The sequence below is a fragment of the Mytilus galloprovincialis genome, chromosome 4, assembly GCF_965363235.1.
Source record: "Mytilus galloprovincialis chromosome 4, xbMytGall1.hap1.1, whole genome shotgun sequence".
Taxonomy (NCBI): Eukaryota; Metazoa; Mollusca; class Bivalvia; order Mytilida; family Mytilidae; genus Mytilus; species Mytilus galloprovincialis.
The window spans coordinates 24,631,585-24,653,318 of NC_134841.1; the positions used below are offsets into that span (position 1 = coordinate 24,631,585).

The 21,734-nt window shown below is 33.2% G+C and overlaps 1 long non-coding RNA gene across 1 annotated transcript in view; it reads right to left on the minus strand.

Annotated features, from left to right (window-relative positions):
* The window catches only part of LOC143071679 (uncharacterized), a 29,232-nt gene extending 15,865 nt beyond the window's left edge, over window positions 1-13,367 (minus strand). Inside the window, exon 1 of the long non-coding RNA XR_012976948.1 lies at window positions 12,211-13,367. This is a non-coding gene — a long non-coding RNA (uncharacterized LOC143071679). The remainder of the gene's footprint in view (window positions 1-12,210) is intronic.
* Window positions 13,368-21,734: the final 8,367 nt, after the last annotated feature.

Consider the following 21,734-nt stretch of genomic DNA (forward strand, 5'->3'; position numbering starts at 1 on the left):
TTCACAATCGTAGGAATGGAAGTCATTGTAGGGATGACGCGCTGCCAATTTTGCTCTTGGAAACCGATTAATTTATCCACATAGCACCATTACGATCCTTATATGTGACCAGCCACGACATATCCAGACTTATGGAGGTAGAACGTCATTGTGAGAAAAACGCCGTTAACTATATGTGACTAGCCACTTCCAGGCTTAGGAGGGTACAGTGTCTAAAATTTGCTTTTTGTATATTTATCTAGAATATTCCGAAACAAAACTCTCTGTCATGTTATTATGCCATATTTGTTGGAAATATAGCAATGAATCGAGTCATTTCGAATACCGGTATGAAAATAAGACTGTTCTATGACGACTTTTATTTATTGAAGGCACTAATTTATAAAATACAAAATTATTGTATTTATTGGCTCTTAGTAATGTTCAATAGCGTATTTGAATAAAATTTCAAAGACTTTAATTTACTACAATACAAATGTATTTATCAAAGTTAAACAGAGAGTTCGATACATGAAAGTTGTTATCATCAGCTGCTGACATTGTGGTTGTTTATGATAATAAAAGTTGAGGATGTAGTTGTAAACAGTTTGTCAAGTTTTTGGGTTAGGTTTTGTTAATATAAGTGAATTAGAATTAGTTTTTGGCAATCGAAGTCATTGCAGTACAAAGTGTGACAGGCTTTTTTACAGCTAATTAAATATATGTTTATATTTAATCATGGTACAAAAGTAGAACGAAATTCAAAACAGTGTGGCTGTGGCCATTGATTGACACATTAAATTCATCCATTGACTGGGACAATTTAGGTGAACGTTTGTATGTAACGACCACTGCTCACTATGTACTTTTTAAAGACACTTAAACTATGGGGTCACCAAAGGTTCTCAACACCTTAATAAAGTCATTCGAAAAACTAATCAGAAATAAAACGATGTTTTTATTTATATCAATTATATAAATCAAAACATAAAGGTTATTCGTGATTAATTTTTTGAATTATTTTATAATTAAAGGCGTTAAGAAACCTTTGGTGACCCCACAGTTTAAATGTCTATCGTAGGTACGTCGTGAACAGTGGTCGTTACAGACAAACGTTCATGTAAATTGTCCCAGTCAATGGATGAATTTAATGTGTCAATCAATGGCCACAGCCACACTGTTTTGAATTTCATTCTAATTGATGTCATGTGGTTTTATTTGTAGATTTCTAATTCTTTTACACTGTCCAGCAAAGAGAATGGTTACCATGTTAGTTGGTGTTAATTGACGGCTAATTTGAGTGAACTTTATAGTTGTAAACATTAACAATGTAAAATTGTTGGGATTTTATTAGTTGTATAAATCCTTCTATATATTAAAGCCTGCCACTTGTCCCTGCAAGTGACACCATGACACAATATAAGCGTTGCTTCTTGTTTATGACACAAAAATAGTTTATGGTCCATGTGAGCGTTCCAGTTATTTATTTGATAAATATTTTATGTTCGTTTAAGCGAAACTGATTAGAACATAAGTCATGCATGTCTCTAAATATAGTATGCGTCGCGTAACAGTTTATAAGTAGGTGTTCTCATATGTGACCAGTCACGACATATCCAGGCTTATGGAGGTAGAACGTCATTGTGAAAAAACGCCGTTAACTATATGTGACTAGCCACTTCCAGGCTTAGGAGGGTACATTGTCTAAAATTTGCTTTTTGTATATTTATCTAGAATATTTCGAAACAAAACTCTCTGTCATGTTGTTATGACATATTTGTTTTAATGGCAATGAAACGAGTCATTTCGAATATCGGTATGAAAATGAGACTGTTCTGTGACGGCTTTAATTTATTGAAGGCACTAATTTATAAAATATAAAATTATTGTATTTATTGGCTCTTAGTAATGTTCAATAGCGTATTTGAATAAAATTTCAAAGACTTAAATTTACTACAATACAAACAATTCTTAGCTTTATTTTAGAACATGTAATTAAAATTGTTGAAATGAAGTTAGTTTATTTGTCAAAGTAAGCTTTAAGAATTTTTTTTTTTAAATTCGTCTTTTAATTTAGATTTGTCAGGCATGTCTCTAAACATAGTATGCGACGCGTAACAGTTTATAAGTAGGTGTTCTCATATATACATTTGATACGGTACATTTATTATGGATATATTTCAGACTCCATTTATGAAAGAAAATTTATAATGCAGAACATTTTTTTGTAGCTCTATTTTAGGACATGTAATTTAAACTTGTTGAAATGAAGTTAGTTTAAAATTTGTCAAAGTAAGCTTTAAGAATTCCTTTTTTTAATTTAGATTTATTATGCACGTCTCTATACTTAGTATGCGACGTTAACAGTTTATAAGTAGGTATTATCTTATATGAGATCTTGGATACGGTACATTCGTTAGGGATATATTTCAGATTTCATTTATGAAAGGAAATCTATAGTGCAGAAATTAGATTTTTTTGGTATCAAATCAAAATAGTAGATTCAAATATTTTTCACTTCAAACGACAAAGTAAGACTTCTTTTAAACTATATATGATGTATAGTTCGGCGTCAGCAAAAAAGAAGCCAAGGAAAGTGTTTATCTCTTCTTCACAACTACGTATTTCATTGAATCTCGATATTTATCATGTTTATAATTTTTCTAACAATGACGTTCTACCTCCATAAGCCTGCAAATGTCATGGCGGGTCACATATATGCATTTGATACGGTACATTTATTATTGATATATTTCAGACTTCATTTATGAAAGAAAATCTATAGAGCAGAGCATTTTTTTTGTAGCTCTATTTTAGAACATGTAATTTAAACTTGTTGAAATGAAGTTAGTTTAAAATTTGTCAAAGTAAGCTTTAAGAATTCCTTTTTTTTAGATTCGTCTTTTAATTTAGATTTATGTATTTATCAAAGTTACACAGAGAGTTCGATACATGAAAGTTGTTATCATCAGCTGGTGACATTGTGGTTGTTGATGATAATAAAAGTTGAGGATGTAGTTGTCAACAGTTTGTTAAGTTTTTGGAATCAGTTTTATTAATATAAGTGAATTAGAATTAGTTTTTGGTAATCGAAGTCATTGCAGTACAAAGTTTGACAGGCTTTTTTCTGCTCTCTATATTAAACATGGAAGCTTCTCCTGATAGAGATGCATCAGATACTGAAGAACCGGAACCTAGGCAAAATTCCGATCAACGAGAAACGGACAAGTCATTAGCCGACTCCAGTGCGTTTGCGGCCATGGATTTGTTTAAGACTTATTTAGACAATAAACTTCATTCACTGAAAAGGGAATTAAAAGAGGATACAGCCAATACACCCGATGAGGTGGTGAAGAAAATAAAAACAGAACATTCATATGAGTTCAAGTACAATGGAAATAAGACTCAATTCGATTTTAACAGTGAGATAGATTCTGAAATCAAGAAGACAAAACGGGCTGCAGAACATGATGATTACAGAAAGATTAAGGATATTTGTTATACTGTAAGGGATAAGATCCATAAGAGGAATAAGTGCATTAAAATTGCTGACAAATCACCCGCAGGTTGGGATACCGTTAAGGAGTACCTTTCGGATGAACTTGCCTCCGATTCGGACGACGAGAAAAGGATAAGATATGCCGAGAACAGAGCGTTACGTGCAAAGAAGTTCTGTAAACAGAAAACATTAAAGAAACCTGGAAACAGTGTTACACTTAAGTCAATTGAGCCGCCACGTGTTGCACCTGTTGCAACGGCCACTTCAGCAAATGTCGGTGGTAATTTTCGTGCCCAAAGGAGCAACTATGGACCTGTAACATATTTCTGTTTCAGCTGTATGGAGCAAGGACATTGGAGGAGAAATTGTCCCAAAATTATCAAAGTTGCCCATGGTCAGCAGTGAAACAGATATAAATGATAAGTATTATTTAGATTCTCCACTGTTTTGTTTAGATAATGAAGACAGTAATCTAACTTTAGACTCCAAACTTTATGAATATGAAAACAAAAGTTTTAAAAACAGATGTAGTGTAAAAGGTAGACTTAAAAGTCATATTTCATATTGGAAAAGTATTGGTGCTAGTGAATTTGTTTTAGATAATCTTGAAAATAGATATTTCATTCCTTTCATTTCTACTCCTCCCAGAACAGTTCATAAAAACAATAAGTCAGCGTTAGACAATGAACATTTTGTTACGGAAGCGAAATTAGATCTTTTGAATAATAAATGTGTAACTCAAGTTAAAATTAGGCCCCATGTAGTTAATCCGTTAAGTGTTTCGACTAACAAATCAGGGAAGAAAATACTGATTTTAGATTTACGAGAAGTCAATACACATGTTTTGAAGAACAAAATAAAATTTGAAGATTGGAATATTGCGTTAGAGTATTTCGATAAGAATAATCACCTTTTTAAGTTTGATTTAAAAATCAGGATTTCATCATTTTGATATATCAAAACATCACCATACGTTTTTAGGATTTTCATGGAATGAAAAATATTATGTGTTTACGGTGTAACCTTTTGGCTTAACGTCAAGTCCATACATTTTTACTAAATGTTTAAGGACCTTAGTGAAATACAGGAGAGAAAATAATATTCAGATTCTGCTTTATCTTGATATCGGATGGGGTACAAATCAAGATTTTCAGTCAAGTTTGTGTGATTCGCAATTTGTTTTTAATTCATTATCAAAGGCTGGTTTTGTAGCGAATCTAGAGAATTCAACATGGACTCCATGCCAAGAATTAATTTGGTTAGGTTTAAAATGAAATTCAAAAGATTATTCAATTCAAATTCCAGAAGATAGGATTAAGGATTTAATAAGTATTATTGAGAAAGTCAGTAATAAACTTCCTTGGGTGACAGCTCGGAATTTAGCTAGAATTGCAGGTCGTATTATTTCTATGTCACCAGTTTTGGAAATGTTACTCGTATTATGACTAGACAATTATATAAATTAATAGAATCATGGTCAACATGGGACACAATTTTTAGAATGACAGATCAAGAGATAATAGGCGAATTGATGTTTTGGAGAAAAAATGTACATTCTCTCAATTTCAAATATTTGTCTGAATATAAAATTCCTTCTGTTATAATGTACTATGATGCAAGTAATTTTGCTGCTGCAGCATATTCTTGTCATTCAGATAACACTGTTTTTCACAAAATGTGGACAGATATGGAGAAGAAACAAAGCTCCACTTGGGGAGAGTTGAATGCTATCGAATCTTGTTTAGATACGTTAAAAACAAAATTGGAATCTAAGATTGTTTGATGGTTTACAGACAATCAAAATTGTGTACGAATGATACAGTGCGGTAGTAGAAAACAAGAATTACATTCATTGGCAATGTCTATATTTTCTATCTGTTTGCATAGATCAATAAGTATAGATATTCAGTGGATACCTAGAAATTTAAACACGGAAGCTGATACAATTAGTAAAATATTTTATTTTGATGACTGGGGAGTGTCCTCAGAATTTTTTGCGTATTTAGATTTTATTTTCGATCCACATTCTTGTGATAGGTTTGCAGATAGCAATAACAGACAGAGAAACTGAGAAATTTAATTCAAAATATTTTACTTCTGGCACTTCAGGTGTGGATGCTTTTGCTTTCAATTGGAAATAAGAAAACAATTGGTTAGTTCCGCCAATAAATTTGGTAAATAGGGTACTGAAATATTGTGTTATTTGCAAAGCTATTGGAACTTTGATTGTACCAAAATGGACATCTGCATCATTCTGGCCTTTCTTATTGAATTATTAACAGTTCATTTCAAATATTTTAGAATTTAAAGATTCATGTAAAAAGTCAATTTTTTGTTCAGAAAAGGTAGCGTTTTAGCTGTACGCATTGATATGTCATAATACAGAAGTTTTAATTGACATAGTCATGACAGTTTTAGTTATCTTTATTATACTTTATAGTAAAATATGTGAATGAATTTGTCGTATAGATAAATAATGTATTAGATACTCAAGGGATATGAATGAAGTATTTTTGAAAAGACATTATGCAAGGTTTATTTATGTTTTTGTGACTGCTGAGGCCTATTTGGGTGAACAAGAGTGCTGTTGAGACCCACTTGGGTAAACAGTATTGGGATGAAAATGTGACTGTCGAGGCCCACTGGGGTAAAACAGTGGGTTTTGATTTTTAGAGAAGTGAAGCGTATACACGTCAGTGCTTGTTGTATATAAATATAAATATTAACGTTTTCTTATGATTGTCAATAGTTTTGGTCACTAATTGCAGTTAATTTAAGCATTTTTGGGGAAATAATTTTTATTTTATTTTTAAAATTATACATTTTTCAGATTTATTCAGCGTTGGCAGATGGAAAAAAATGTGTTTAGAAAAGAACAATACGCTATCAAAATTGGGTTCTAAATTACCTGAATTAATCTTGGGTTCAAAAGCAGATATACTAGGAAAAAATATAATTATGGATTTAAAGCTTAGTGCAAATGGTGTAAACATTTTAATGGAGTGAAAACTATGCCTGCTTTAGATTATCATGTTTGTTTATACATTATATCTTTATTGCAAACGAAATGTTCCGTAGCTAAATTGGATATAGTGGTTTATTCTTTAACATGGGCACATCAAATAGCTGGATTTAATAATCCTTGTCAATCTTTGTTAGTAAAATATTTAGTCGAAGGAGGAAAGAGACAATTATGTCGTCCGTGTATGAAGAAAGACATCATTACACCTGAAATTCTTAAGAATTTGGTTTTAAAGTTTGGAACTACTTCTAGCTTATATGATAAACGTTTAGTAACAATGTGTTTAATTGGATATGCCGGATTTTTCAGATTTTCTGAGATAGCAAATATAAGGGCTTGTGATTTATCTTTTTATGACACACATGTTAGCATTTGTTTTAGAGAAAAGTAAAACTGACCAGTACAGAGATGGAAATTATGTTCTGATAGCCAAAACTAATAATGTCCAGTTCTCATGTGTTACAAGATTATATAAAATGTGCTGATATCAATTTAGAAGAGGAAAAATTTATATTTCGACAGATATCTTTTTGCAAAACACTCAATTGTTATAGATTAAGAGATTCTGGTCACATCTCTTACACAAGAGTTCGAGAATTATTTTTGGAAAAGTTACATTTATTAGGTTTAAAGAAATGTAATTTCGGTTTACATTCTCTACGTTCGGGCGGGGCTACAGCTGCTGCAAATGCAGGTATTTCCGATAGATTGTTTAAAAAACATGGTAGATGGAAATCACAAATGCAAAAGATGGTTATATTAGAGAAAATATTGTTCATCAACTTTCTGTATATATGAATATAGGCATTAAATAAATATATTAATTCAATAGTGCAATTATTTTTGTCCTACACGCCTTTTCCTTGTGTCGATAAGCGTTGGTTCTTGTTTATGACATGTACATGTACTTTAAACTTGTTGAAATGAAGTTAGTTTAAAATTTGTCAAAGTAAGCTTTAAGAATTCCTTTTTTTAATTTAGATTTATTATGCATGTCTCTATACATAGTATGCGACGCGTAACAGTTTATAAGTAGGTGTTCTATTTTATGCATTTGATACGTTGCATTTGTTATGGATATATTCCAGACTTCATTTATGAAAGGAAATCTATAGAGCAGAAATTTGATTTTTTTTTGGGTATCAATTTTAAATGTAGATTCAAATATTTTTTCACTTCAAACAATAGTGTAAAACTTCTTCAAAACTTATATATGATGTATAGTTTAACGTCCGCAAAATAGAAGTGTTTATCTCTTCTTCACACATACGTATTTCATTTGAATCTCGATATTTATCATGTTTATAATTTTTCTAACAATGACGTTCTACCTCCATAAGCCTGCAAATATTATGGCGGGTCACATATGTCAATTGTATTTTAAAAGACAAATATATCAACTAGCTAATGAACATCAGTTTATGATCTTGTCTGCACTGAGTCAACTTAAAACTATTGTCTGATCGGTTGTCAGGTGGAATTTTCGAAAATTCATAAACATTTAAAAAAATTCTGATTAAATATTTCGTGGAAGGGCAGACTAGGTTTTTTTAGTGGTTGAAGACTATAAACCCTAGTTATCACACACAAAAAAATATAATTTTTCGAAGATCTGCATTTTCATCATCCAACTTGAAAGACTGTCGTCAAGTACTTTTAGTAAAAAAACAGCTGTTCGAACACACCTACTCTGTTTTTGTGATTCATTGGATAGGTATTTCACTTGACCTATATATTTCATCTTTTAGTACTGTGATTTTTTTTTATGTTATAAAGTCAACCTGTAGTTTTGATATATAAAAATGATAGAATCTGAAGCGAGACGATGTATGAAATATTCTTGCTTTGTACGATATCAAGACAAAATATTTAACTCAAACAAGCCCTAACATAAAAAGGTGCACTCGATTTTCTCTTTTCGATACAAATGTTACCCAATTTTTGGAATTTTCTATCGAGTCACATGATGGAAGGGCAGACACGAAAATTACTCAACTAAAAGATTAATATGTTTTCCGTCCGTTGTAATTTTTTTTTTAATCGGAGGTTATGCATTTTCTACATCCAACTTGAAAGATACCCATGTCGTCGACTTGATATCTAATTGTTCTGCTTAACTATGTACTAGATACATTGAAAACTTATGCAAATGGTGTTTTTAAAATAAAACACTTCGTAATTGAGAAGAAAATTGTCATTTTATTTGTTTCTATTAACTTTTAAAATGTTGGTCACTATAGTAAACATTACAGTAAGCATTCGTCGCCTTCTCTAACAAAGAGCTTCGATTCTTTTGTTCTATTTCAACCGGGTTTCCGCCTGTTGGTCACCATGATTTGTATTAAGATATCTTGTATCTTAAACACTTTGATCATATATACGATAGGACATGAATAGAAATAAAGGTACATTGTAATAAATAATCGCAAAATTCAGTGTACCATATAAAGATAAGGAACTGGTCCGAGACCACAATTATTTCGTAGTGTATATCTTTTAGAACATAAATGAAAATAAAAAAAATCCCACCTGCGCTTTCTCAAAGAAACTTTTACAGTGTGTTGTACTACTTTTGGGACAAATTATATCAAAATTATAGAAAATTTCATCGGCTCTAACTCAAAATATGGACAATTTTATGTTTTGGGCGTCTTGAAATCTTTTGACAGCTTCCGAAGTGCTAATTTTAAACCTTTTTCAGCTGGTCCAAATCACTATTTTCCTTTAAAATTCTGGACCCAAATTTTTTTACAGTTTATTTCATCCCACTACTTGCAATTTGAGGCATTAAACATGGAGAAATAAATTTGGAAGGGGTATAAATATTCATGGCAAGTAACCCACTGTCAACACTAGGGACTATATTTGTGGTCTCGGACCAACTATCCACTAATTTGCAAGTTCAACTGAACTGTTTTCCCTTTTAATGATTACACAGGGACTTTTGTTTAGTAAATTATGGTCATCGAGAATTTTCCATGCATCTTGATAAAATTTAGAATGGAAATGGGGAATGTGTCAAAGAGTAACAACCCGACCACAGAGCGGATAATAGCCGAAGGCCACCAATGAGTATTCAACACAGCGAGTAAATCCCGCACCCGTAGTCTCAGCCCTGAACATTCGTTCAGTGATATTACATCTTCATATTAGATAGTAAAACGAAACTATACTAATATATTTTCTTTATCATGTTTACATTCACATGTGGGTCATTATCAAAAAAAGTGCATATTTCGACGAGGTAATATTTTGAAAAATGATGTCATTGTTTAAAACATTTATATGTGGCCCGCTATGCTATAGTATGGTAGCAACGATATATAGAAATATGCAATGGGAAAAATGAAGAGTTTCTTTAATTTTAACAATTTTATGTCATCCTTTGATAGAATCGTGTCAATGGTGTTACCAATTTAAAGCATACATTTAGGTACTAAATATTATTGTTTAACATCAAGCAACTGTTCCAATTTGTTGTTTAGGTTTAAATTACGACTTATAGACATTATTCATATAGCTGTGCATTCTATTTAAACATAAATTTCAGAATACATTGTCGAACAAAAGTTGGTTGTCCTAATTATGGCCTTTGTAAATACTAAAAAATACACTCAAACTGAATATATGTGAATTGTATAAGATTAAATGATAATAATATACCTAATCCTTTGTACACGACCTAAAAACACTTTCATTTATGAATAAAGATAAAAAAATGTCGCATTTTGATATAGTAACACCACTGACCCTTCAGTAACTCCAATGACACAAAAGTATCACCATTGACATCACATTTCACATTTTACCTTTATCAAGTACTGAACACAAAGCCAAGATCACCGGGCAAAAGAAAAAGATGAAAAAATAATTTTCAGGCTAAAAAATCTCAAATTATATAACATAACATCCATAACTAAAAATGTCAATAGTGTTATTAAATAGTGTCATTGGTGTTACCAGCATACATCAGTTTGTGAAAACTGTGTATATGTAATACATGATATTGTTGAATCTTTGTTAAATAAGTATTGTTTTTCATAAATAATATGATGTTTCGCTTGTTAAACATGAAAGAAACACAAAACAATGCTGATTGTCATGATATATTCAGTGGTGTTTCTGAACTGGTCAATGGTGTTATTTTATCAAAATGGTCTCACCATTGACAGTAACACCAATGATTTAAGGAGTATTTTAAGATTCAGTTACGAAACAAGTGCTCCATTCCCCTTTTCTATATGTTGTTACAGGTGCATGTTTCTATAATCAATATATTTCATTATTCAAAGTTAAGGAAATGTTTTCAAAAACATGATTTTTATAAAGGGTACACCATGGACACTATTTCCAATTACGATATGAGCTTTACTTAATGCTCTTCAACTTTGTACTTGTTTGGCTTTATAAATATTTGGATATGAGCGTCACTGATGAGTCTTATGTAGACGAAACGCACGTCTGGCGTACAAAATTATAATCCTGGTACCTTTGATAACTATTTACACCACTAGGTCGATGCCACTGCTGGTAGACGTTTCGTCCCCGAGGGTATCACCAGCCCAGTAGTCAACATTTCAGTCTTGACATGAATATCAATAATGTGGTCATTTTTATAAATTTCCTGTTTACAAAACTTTGAATTTTACGAAAAACTAAGGATTTTCTTATCCCAGGCATAGATTACCTTAGCCGTATTTGGCACCACTTTTTGGAATTTTGGATCCTCAATGCTCTTCAACTTTGTACTTGTTTGGCTTTATAAATATTTGAATATGAGCGTCACTGATGAGTCTTATGTAGACGAAACGCGCGTCTGGCGTACAAAATTATAATCCTGGTACCTTTGATAACTATTTACTTACTTTTACGATTTTTTCACTAAATCTTCAACACAATTGTTTGTTTTCTTTTGCATAACATGCTTTAATACAGGTAACATTGCTAAGGGAAAAACTGTTGTAAATGCCCAAATTTTGCGAAAGATAACTCTTATCCTACTAATTTGTCCTTTGGTTACACCATTGACTTAAAAAATGTTACATTTCCTTCTGGTGAAAATTTTTATTATAAAACCAACAAACATCTCCTAAATCATTAAAAAATGTTTGTATGTATCAAAATGCAATAAAAAGTGATAAATCATAATAACAAATGATATGAATAATATTCCTATTTCAAGTCTGAAAGGATTTATAGTAAAAAATAACAGTTGATTCTGGCTATCTTCAAGGGTTTGAGAAAACATGAAGGATGTTTTTATATTTTTATAACATTTCATACTCTAAACTGTATATTGTGTATCACAAAACATTCATCTCTAACATATGCAAGTGTTATTTTGATATATTTTCATGTCTGTGACTTAAAAAGATCCAATAACATAGTTTTGCATGTTTTTTTGATAATGACCCATGTACAGTATGAACAGAACAAGTTTGTTATTGTATCATTGAAATCTATGAATATTATAATACAGCGTGAAAACAATGCATGTTTAAGAAATTTTAGAATACTGATTATAAATTTTCTTTCTTTAGAAATGTTTTTATTTTAAAATAAGCTTAGAAATGCGTTTATGCATGCCTTCGGAGAATATAACTTGTCTAACGGGATGAAAATATGTTTTCACATTTTTTAGAAAAATTCTCATTCATTTTCAACCTAACCTCAGGAAGTGAGTAGGTACTAGGAAACTATTTATACTCACCTACTACTTGTATTTTGGTTAACTATTTCCTGTTCTTTTTAAAACAAATTTTCTTGTCTATTATGCCCGAATATATATCTTCAATGTGTCCACACACTACATGTTTTCAATCTACATGAACAGAATTGGATTTCAACATCCTGTTCTATCAAAATTTACATTTTTTGTTAACAATCTATAAGTAATTTGATACTCTCTACTTTTAACGTGTACTAGGCTGAAGTTAACGAACAATAGCTAGCGAACAATAAGCTAACCCGAATAATCCAGTCGTTATATTCGACTCACTATCGATCGCTACATTAACGCCTGATGCATTCACCTATAAAATCCTTCAGCCAGAAATTTAAATACCGCTATGAATCGGTCTCCCTAATTAGCGACAAGAAGAATTTTAGCGACAAGAAGCGCCAAGAAGCGACAAGAAGAATTATTTTAGCGACAATAAGCGACAAGAAACTATTTAGCGACAAGAAAACATATTTTTTTAAATTAAAATTACTTATTCCAATAAATATTAAAAGAATATGCAAAAGAACACAATTTTAGCGACAAGAAAGTTAATATTGATAGAAAAAAATGAAACATTTATTTACATAATATTTGATCATTTATTATGTGTAATAGTCAGTATTACGTTTACCCTGTTGTATATGGAATAACTTTTCCTTGTGTTTTAGAACATATTATTTATCTTATAATTTGTGTTTTAAAACTCTTTTCGTACAATATATATTAAGCTCACAAACTGAATTATTTGTACATCATTGTCCTGAAAATATAGAAACAAATTGTGAAATACAAAGAACTGAAATCAAACAAGAGTAAAGAAAATTGAAATGTGAATATTTTCATCATTTTATTTGTGTATTGCCTCATTAAACGATATTTATCATGTTTATGCATATTGATTGAAGATGAAAGGAAATTAATGACAATCTTTTCAACAGGTGTTCACTATTCACAATGATTGTATATTCTGACGCGTGTAATTGTATAGTCTGACGCGTGTACAAAGTTGAAGGTGTTAATTGGATGTTATTGTAGCAATAAAACAGGGGACACGCGCCTCGTTAATCTCATTTGATGTTCCACATTGTGTGTACTATTATTACCTTAGGGTGAAGCCACATCTAAAGTTGTTCCTATCAAGAACAATGAAGTATCCTGTTAGAAAGGAAATAATATTTCATGTTTTTGTTTCAATAAATCCTTCAAAGGAAAGTTGAAATTTTTTTGTTTTTGTTTCCATTTTATAGCGTGTGCTTTTCCTTTGCTCTACCAAACTGACTGAAGCCATCCAACTTGTATGTTTAGTATAAAGTAAATTGTCAGCATTTCAGTTTATTACATATGGAAACAACAACACTACAAGGTCAATTAAATAGTTCAACTGAGAAATAAACAAACACAGAAAGGGTAGACGATGCATGAAGATACTGTTGGTTTTTTTTAACACATATACATGCCTTTCATCGTTAGGAATTAATCCAGTTACTTTGTACGTCTTTGATACTGCGCGGTATCAAACGATCCCTTTGGTACAGGGTTTCAATTTCCTTTTGGGCAAGGGAAAAAGGTTACGACTCGAATGATAACAATTTGGTTTCTTGTGTTAAAAAGAATGATCTATATTGTAAACAAATAAAAAAGGAATTTATTGCTTTAGAACCTCAACCTAATGATTCTAATTTGTTCATCCTTAAACGGTATTATGCATCTCTGAAAAGAATGAATTCTTACAAAAAAAGAATTAGTTGGTTCGATAAAATGCCTGGCCATTCACTTGAAACAATGAATAAAGCCATAGCAGAGTACATAGGAACTTATCCTATTGAAGAAGTTAACAAGCATGGTAATGCTAAACTGACAAATCAAGAATATATCAGAACATCACCTGATACTAAATCGCAAGTTAGATCAGAGATAGAAGCTGGTAAATCAGTTAAACAAATTTTCACTGATAACTTTGAATCTGAACATCAGCCACGTGACTCAAAATATGTTCAAAACGTTAAATATCATGTAAATAATGAAAAAAATCCTTTCAACAAACAAAATATTGCTGATGATATGCAAACTGTCATTAAAATGAATTCTGCCAAGCATCCTTTTTTGAAAGAAATTGTTCAGACCACAGGCAAACCACCAAGTGTTATCTGCTACACAGATTTCCAAATGGAACATTTTGCCAGTGCCTGTAAATCATCAATAATTGGTGTTGACAGAACATTCAGTTTGGGCGCCTGCTTTGTCACGACAACTGTTTTCCAGGAAAACAAACTTAAACGCAAAGGGAAAAACACAAACCCAATAATAATGGGACCAATTTATTTGCATTGGGATGGTGCTTGCCACACCTAACAACGTTTTTTTTTAACTCATATTGACTCAGTGCTTGATACAACGATTAGTGATACCTTGCTTAGTTATAGCAATCTTGTGATTGGTTCAGATGAGGAAAAGGCTTTAGTTTAAGCTATCAAAGACAGTTTTCCAACATCTGAACTTACATTGTGCACAAGGCATTTGAGTGAAAATGTTACAAGGCATTTGAGAACAAAGGTTGGCGTAAATGACAAAAACGCAAAACAAGTTTTATCAGACTTATTTGGGGATAGCAGTCTGATAGAAGCAGATACTACGGTAGATTTTTCCACTAAGGTAACTGATATAGAAAGAAAATATGAAGACTTCGTTGGTCCATATCTTACGCAAAAAGTTATTCCTAATTTAAGGGATTACGTGTACAATTCACGAAAAACAGAGTCGAGAGATAGTGACCACATGACATTGTGTTCAGCTTTCGTAAGCATGCAAGCACATTTTTTCTTAATCTCCTAAATTATGGCTAGTACAAGAGAAAAAAGAGATAATGCTGGTGATAAACTCAAAGACATAATTGACAGTTTGAAGCCGAAAACAACAAAACAAAAAGAAACACACGAGAAAAAAAAAAACGAAGATAGCGACAGTGAAAGCGATGGGGAATTTGCGGAGTCCTTTGAAAAGTTAACTGAGGATAATGACAATGAGGAAATTGATGCCTTAGAAAACGAACTTAAACGTTTGAAACCCGAGAAAGGAAAAGTGAAGTTTAAACGAAAAATTGAAGAGGAAAAAGACAATCTTAAAAACCTTCAACTACTGCCAACAGTGCAGCCGTCCGTTGCCGCGTTGGTTCAAAATTCTACAAAAGGTGAGCAAAATCATGAATTTTCTGACATTATTGCATGTAGCACAGAGAATCAGGCAAAGCAATGCAGATTGTTGATTTTCTTTTGCCAGAGCCTATCCCTCAGTTCCAAACCATAACACATGCCGGGGATATGGAATTTCGGGTAAACAAAAAGAAAACCTTAGACAAATTTCTATCGAAGAGTGGGGTTTCGCTAACATTAGAATTTTACAGGAATTGCTAAAAAGGAATACCACGTTAAATGTTAATACATATCTTAACTATACAGCTGACATATTCCGTCTCGCCTCAAAATATGTTTGGTACTCTGTCCTGTTCTATGACAAAGAGTACAGAGACATGCAGGCGGAGGAAAAATTTACAAGGGGGACGTATCGTCAGGATTTAAGAGATTTCAACTTGTGTCTAAACGTGAAAATCCAACAACGAGAGCCATGAACTATGCCACAAAACCGCATGGAAACAATCTGCTAATAACGATCGTCGGCGAGGCCCATTTTACCCGACGGGCAAGAAATCTGCAGGAACTTTAATAATAACTCTTGTTACCGCCAAGATTGTCGAATGATGCACCATTATGCCATTTGTATGTCAAGCAGTCATTCTGCTATCTCAGGTCACGGACACAGCAGTGCCACTCATATTGATAAAGTCGCAAAAAAACCCGTATGCGTCTCAGAATTAGGATTAACTCATGCAGCAAAAAACTTAAATTGTTCACGTTTTGAGGCGTGGTACCGATTGCTGCCTGCTTCTGTTGACGACAGAGATTTTATTTTAAACGGTGTAAAAGATGGTTTTAAGCTTAGTGTTGTTTATGGTCCGCATCTGCTTGTAGATAGGAAAAATTAAGGACCTCATTAATTTGTTTACTTATTTCTTTTGTAGGATCACTTTCTAAATGTTTGTAAAATTTTGTATTTGAAAGCTGACGATTCCCTTCTTCAATGTAGTCGGTTTTGTTGATCTCTACAACTGCACTTCCTTTGTCTGCTTGTTTAATAACAATATCATCACGGCTTTTTAAATTATTAATGGCTTGGCTTTAGAAAGCATTTCATTTATTCCAGAGTTGATTTGTTTATATGAAGAGATAGAAAAGGAGAGTAAAAGTTGGAGAAGCCGTAAAGAACAATTGAATTAAGTTTCGTCCCAACGTTTCATAAATCTGAAGGACTTTACACCCGGTGTTTGTGGTGTCAATTTTAATATTCAACCCGTTTGGTACTTTGTTGTTATAAATATATGATTTAATGTTTGAAACATGATGTTCAACTTGTATTTTCTGTTTTGTTAAACTTCGTAGTTTGTTAAAATAAGTTCTTTGTTCCATGATCTTAGCAGGAAATAGATATGAAAGGATTACACACAAAAATATGTGTAATGCGTCATTATGCGTGTTGCCTGCGAGAATAATATATAACACGCATCACACATATTTTTGTGTGGAATCCTTTCAAATCTATTTCCTGATAACACTTGCTCCCAAAACTTCATAAAGAAGGGATTCCGGGAAGACCGATAGTATCTGCAAATGGCCATCCAACCGAAAAAATATCTGAATTCGTGGATTACCATCTTAGACCACATGTAAGAACAATGCCATCTTACATTCAAGATACTACAGACTATTTGAAGAAAATGAATTCATTAAATCCCTTACCAAACAACACAATTTTGGTATCGATGGATGTGTCTTCTTTATACACAAATATTCCCAAAAATGAAGGAATAGTCGCTTGTGAACAAGTATGGAACAATCGTAAGGATAAACATCCCCCAACTAGTTAAGCAGCTTACCACACAAATCATGCAAATGGTGATACAAGCATGAAACTTTGTAAGAACATGCCTTTAGGTGTATGTAATCATATTAGGGGGGTAGCCACGAAAAAAAATTATCCGATCATGGCGGCCATCTTGGATTTTCGAAATGACGTCTTCACAGGGAACAGACATCATATGTATGGCCCGTTTTGCTTGTATTGTATCCAAAATGTTACAAAATGGAGTAAATCATTGTTATATAAGATAAAGTATCACTTTCGGTCAAATATCGGTCGATAACCCACTCCTGGTTTTATGAATATCCCGAATATGACTGTTTTATAACCCAAATAATGTCAGTCGTTATATTCAACAAATCTTCGACTAATCTTCGAATGCTACATTAGGTTTAATAGGTTATGGACCAATAGAGGGAGTAATTTTATTCTAGTTAACCTTTTTGATAGTGTGTGTTCTCATTGTTATAAGACGTGTCTCGGTACTTGTCTATCCCAAATTCATGTATTTGGTTTCGATGTTATATTTGTTATTCTCATAGGATTTTGTCTAATGCTTAGTTCGTTTCTGTGTGTGTGTGTGTGTTACATTTTAATGTTGTATCGTTGTTCTCCTCTTATATTTAATGCGTTTCCCTCAGTTTTAGTTTGTTACCCCGATTTTGTTTTTTGTCCATGGATTTATGAGTTTTGAACAGCGGTATACTACTGTTGCCTTTATCTATCCACCGTTAATATTTTAAGTTACGAAGTTTTATTTGCAATTCTGATGGGATATTGATTTGAAGGAATTCTATCCCTATTACTAACACAGTTCTGTAATAATACTGTTGTTAATACATCAATTAATGAATTAAATGCCCTCCCTATTCCTCTAAATATTCGGCGATTAACCCACGGAGAGGGTATTAAAAGCACAATGAAAAAAGAAAATGCCAAGTACTATAATTTGCGTAGGATAAAATTCAATAATACTATACTTGACAGAGACCAGAAACGCAATGTGTCACCGATACCATCTGGAAGTTATAGTGATGTTACGTCTCCTCAACTTTTTAGGCGTACTCCTCGTTCTATTAAAGATCAACAACAGTATCCAGTTGAAAATGTGCATAAATGTTTCATTTGTGATAAAGAGTGACCTTTATCTGTCTTAAGAGAGGCAATGACAATGAAAATAAACCAACGACTAGTGGATTGTGCAACAGCTCTTCAGGATAAACAACTGTTGGCAAAGCTGAGTAGTGGTGATGTTATAGCACAAGAGATGAAGTATCACCTGTCTTGTCTCGCAGCTGTATATAAAAAAGAGAGATCAAAGAGACAAACAGAGATCGAAAGCAGTTGCTTACAGGAGGAAACTATAATGAAAGAAACTGCATTAGCTGAGCTGGTCACATACATTTTTGAAACTCAAAGAAACTCTGAAGAGTCGGTTGTGTTTCGATTAGCAGACCTGGCAAACCTGTACGAGGAAAGATTAGCACAGCTTGGTTCTTCTTCTGCACAGGTACATTCTACTCGACTGAAGGACAAGCTATTGCAAAAGATGCCAGAATTGGAAGCACACCTAAAGGGCAGAGATGTACTTTTGATGTTTGAAAAAGATATAGGACCAGCTATAGCGTTTGCTTGTGATTATAATGACACCATGCATATGGCAAAGACGGCCGAAATGATTCGCTGCCAATTAGCTACAACGAAGACAACATTTTCTGGATCCTCGGTCTCTGAAGATATCAATGATAGCATACCCCCACCTTTGTTACAGTTGGTGAAAATGATAGAACATGGACCTGATATCAAATCGCAGTTAGACAACGTTTCTACAAAGTCTGACTTAGCTGTGGCCCAACTTTTAATGTTTAATTATCACCCAAACAGCCAAAAGGTTAAAGTACAACAAATACATTCAGCTGATCGTGAGATACCATTTTGTGTGTATCTTGGACTGTTACTCTTTGCAAAAACCAGGAAAATACATCTTATAGATACATTATTTCAACATGGGTTATGTATCTCTTACGATCGGGTACGGGAAATTTCAACTCAACTAGGTGAAGCTGTTGTTGAACGTAATATAAATGAAGGTGTGGTATGCCCGCCTTTATTAAAGGGCATATGTTTACCACAGCTGCAGTCGACAACATTGATCACAACCCAAGCTCAACAACATCAAAGTCATCTTTTCATGGGACCGGAATCTCTATTTTTCAACATCCAATTAAAGATAATATCGGTGTTAGAAGGGATGAGTTAATATTACCTACACATAAATCAAAATCTAAAAAGGTACCTGAACTCCCTGCTGCTTATATGAATATAAAACCTGCATATCTTAAAACAAAACCAGAGCCTCTCATTCTGCCTGACGATATTACTAATATACTTAACCACAATTATCTATTCATGAGTTTGCAAAATGAGTATGGGTGATATAATTAAATACAGTGAGGTTAACAAGTGAAGATATTACGTCCGAAAATATTTCATGGTCATCATTTCATTCTTCAGAGAGACGCGGACCAACTGTTGAAATGAATCTTAGCTGCTTAATGCCATTATTTCAAGAACAAGCTCACTCAGTTGCTACCATAAAACATTCGATGGATAAGCTCAGGGATGTTGTGTCGTTTCTTAATCCTGGTCAAACTACAATGATTACAGCAGACCAACCGCTATTTGTTTTGGCAAAGCAAATTCAATGGGAATGGCCAAATGAATACGATGAAAACAAATTCGTTGTTACGTTCGGTGGCTTACATATTGAGATGGCATGACGTGGGAAATATTTAATGATGTTACCGAGGTTTTTGAACGATTAAGTAAGAAACCTGTATTGGTCAGTGACGCTGTGAGTTGATAGAGGCATTTGTTGTGGCCATGTACGACAGAACTACAACAACATTTGACATCAACGAATCCAGACTTGAACTATTTGCACGCAAGCAAAGACAGTATGACACCATTCGACCCACTAGAGCTGCACTGCTTGATCATACCAAACTAGCTACATACCGAGGTGGCCATATATGGGGACAGGCAGTCACACATGATCAACATCTACCTAGTCCTGGTGATTGGGAATGGGTTAAGGAGAACACAGATGGAATGTGGATTCTTCATTGGACACAATTAGCAGCAATTGCTGCATCTTGCCAGGAGTTACACAAATGTGGCTGCAAGAAAACTTGTTCTGGTAATTGTAAGTGTTGCAAAGCTGGCTTGACCTGTACAACATTGTGTTCATGTAGCTGTTAAAACGGAATACATCGGAAAATATTGTAGATTATTACACTAATCATTCATCCAGCATGTCTAACATAATTACCGATATATCAAACGGAAATTTTTATCGTATATCTATACCACTATTATTTCACTCGAGTGTACGAACTTTTTCGACCCAAACCGGAAGTGGTGATTTTTTTTTACAATTGTTGTCTGTTTGACATATTTTCATATCATTTTATTGTATTTCAAATAGTTTTCATGACATATATAGCGTTGAAAATGATAAGAACAGTTTTTCAATCTCCACGATTGAGCAAAATGATGTCAATTTTTAATTCAAGATGGCCGCCGTGAAAAAAATCGAAAACATGTTGGCTACCCCTCTAATATGATAAAGTACTTCCTAATGAACGTCTATGCCAAATCCCTTGCTTGTATCACCATTTGCATGATTTTGTCCAATTTCGGTACTAAGCCGCCCCACTAAACAGACTGTCTGGTTAAGTTGCTGAGACTAGTGCTTGAAAACAACAATTTTGTATTCAACGACCAGCACTACTTGCAGGTTGACGGTACCAGTATGGGAACCAAAATGGCACCTTCTTTTGCCAATATTTTCATGGGGAGTCTCAAAGAACACATCCTTTCGAATGTACCATACAAACCCTTGTCTTGGCTCCGTTATATTGATGACATCGACATCAAATGCAACGAAACTGCAGAACGTCTGCAAGAATCTCTCGATTTCTGTAACAACTTTCATCAATCGATAAAGTTCACATCTGAAGTTTCAAATGAGAAAATTGCGTTTCTCGACACCACCATAACTTTAGAAAACGGAGTCATGACAACCGACCTTCACACCAAAAAAAAACCTGATAATCACCAATTTCTCTCTCCGAAGAATGGTCACCCGAAACACTGCTCCCGGAGCATTCCGTACAGCCAAGCCATCAGGTTACAACGGATTTGTTCATCGGAATTAAAATTAAACCATCGTTTGGGGCAACTCAGACAACAACTCAAATCAAGAGGTTATAAGAACAAAAATAATTTCAGAAGCTTTCGGTAAAGTAAAAGAAAAAGACCGAACAAACCTACTTGAATACAAAGAAAAGACGGCCCAGACAAATAAAATCCCGTTTTTTGTTAGCTTTCATCCTCACCTGACACATCTTTCATCAATTGTCCACAAACACTGGCGTCAATGAAAATGATCCTTCCTTAAAAGAGATTTTTCCATCACCTCCCGTTATGGCTTACCGCAGACCCAAAAACCTCAAAGATATTCTAGTAACATCCTAAGT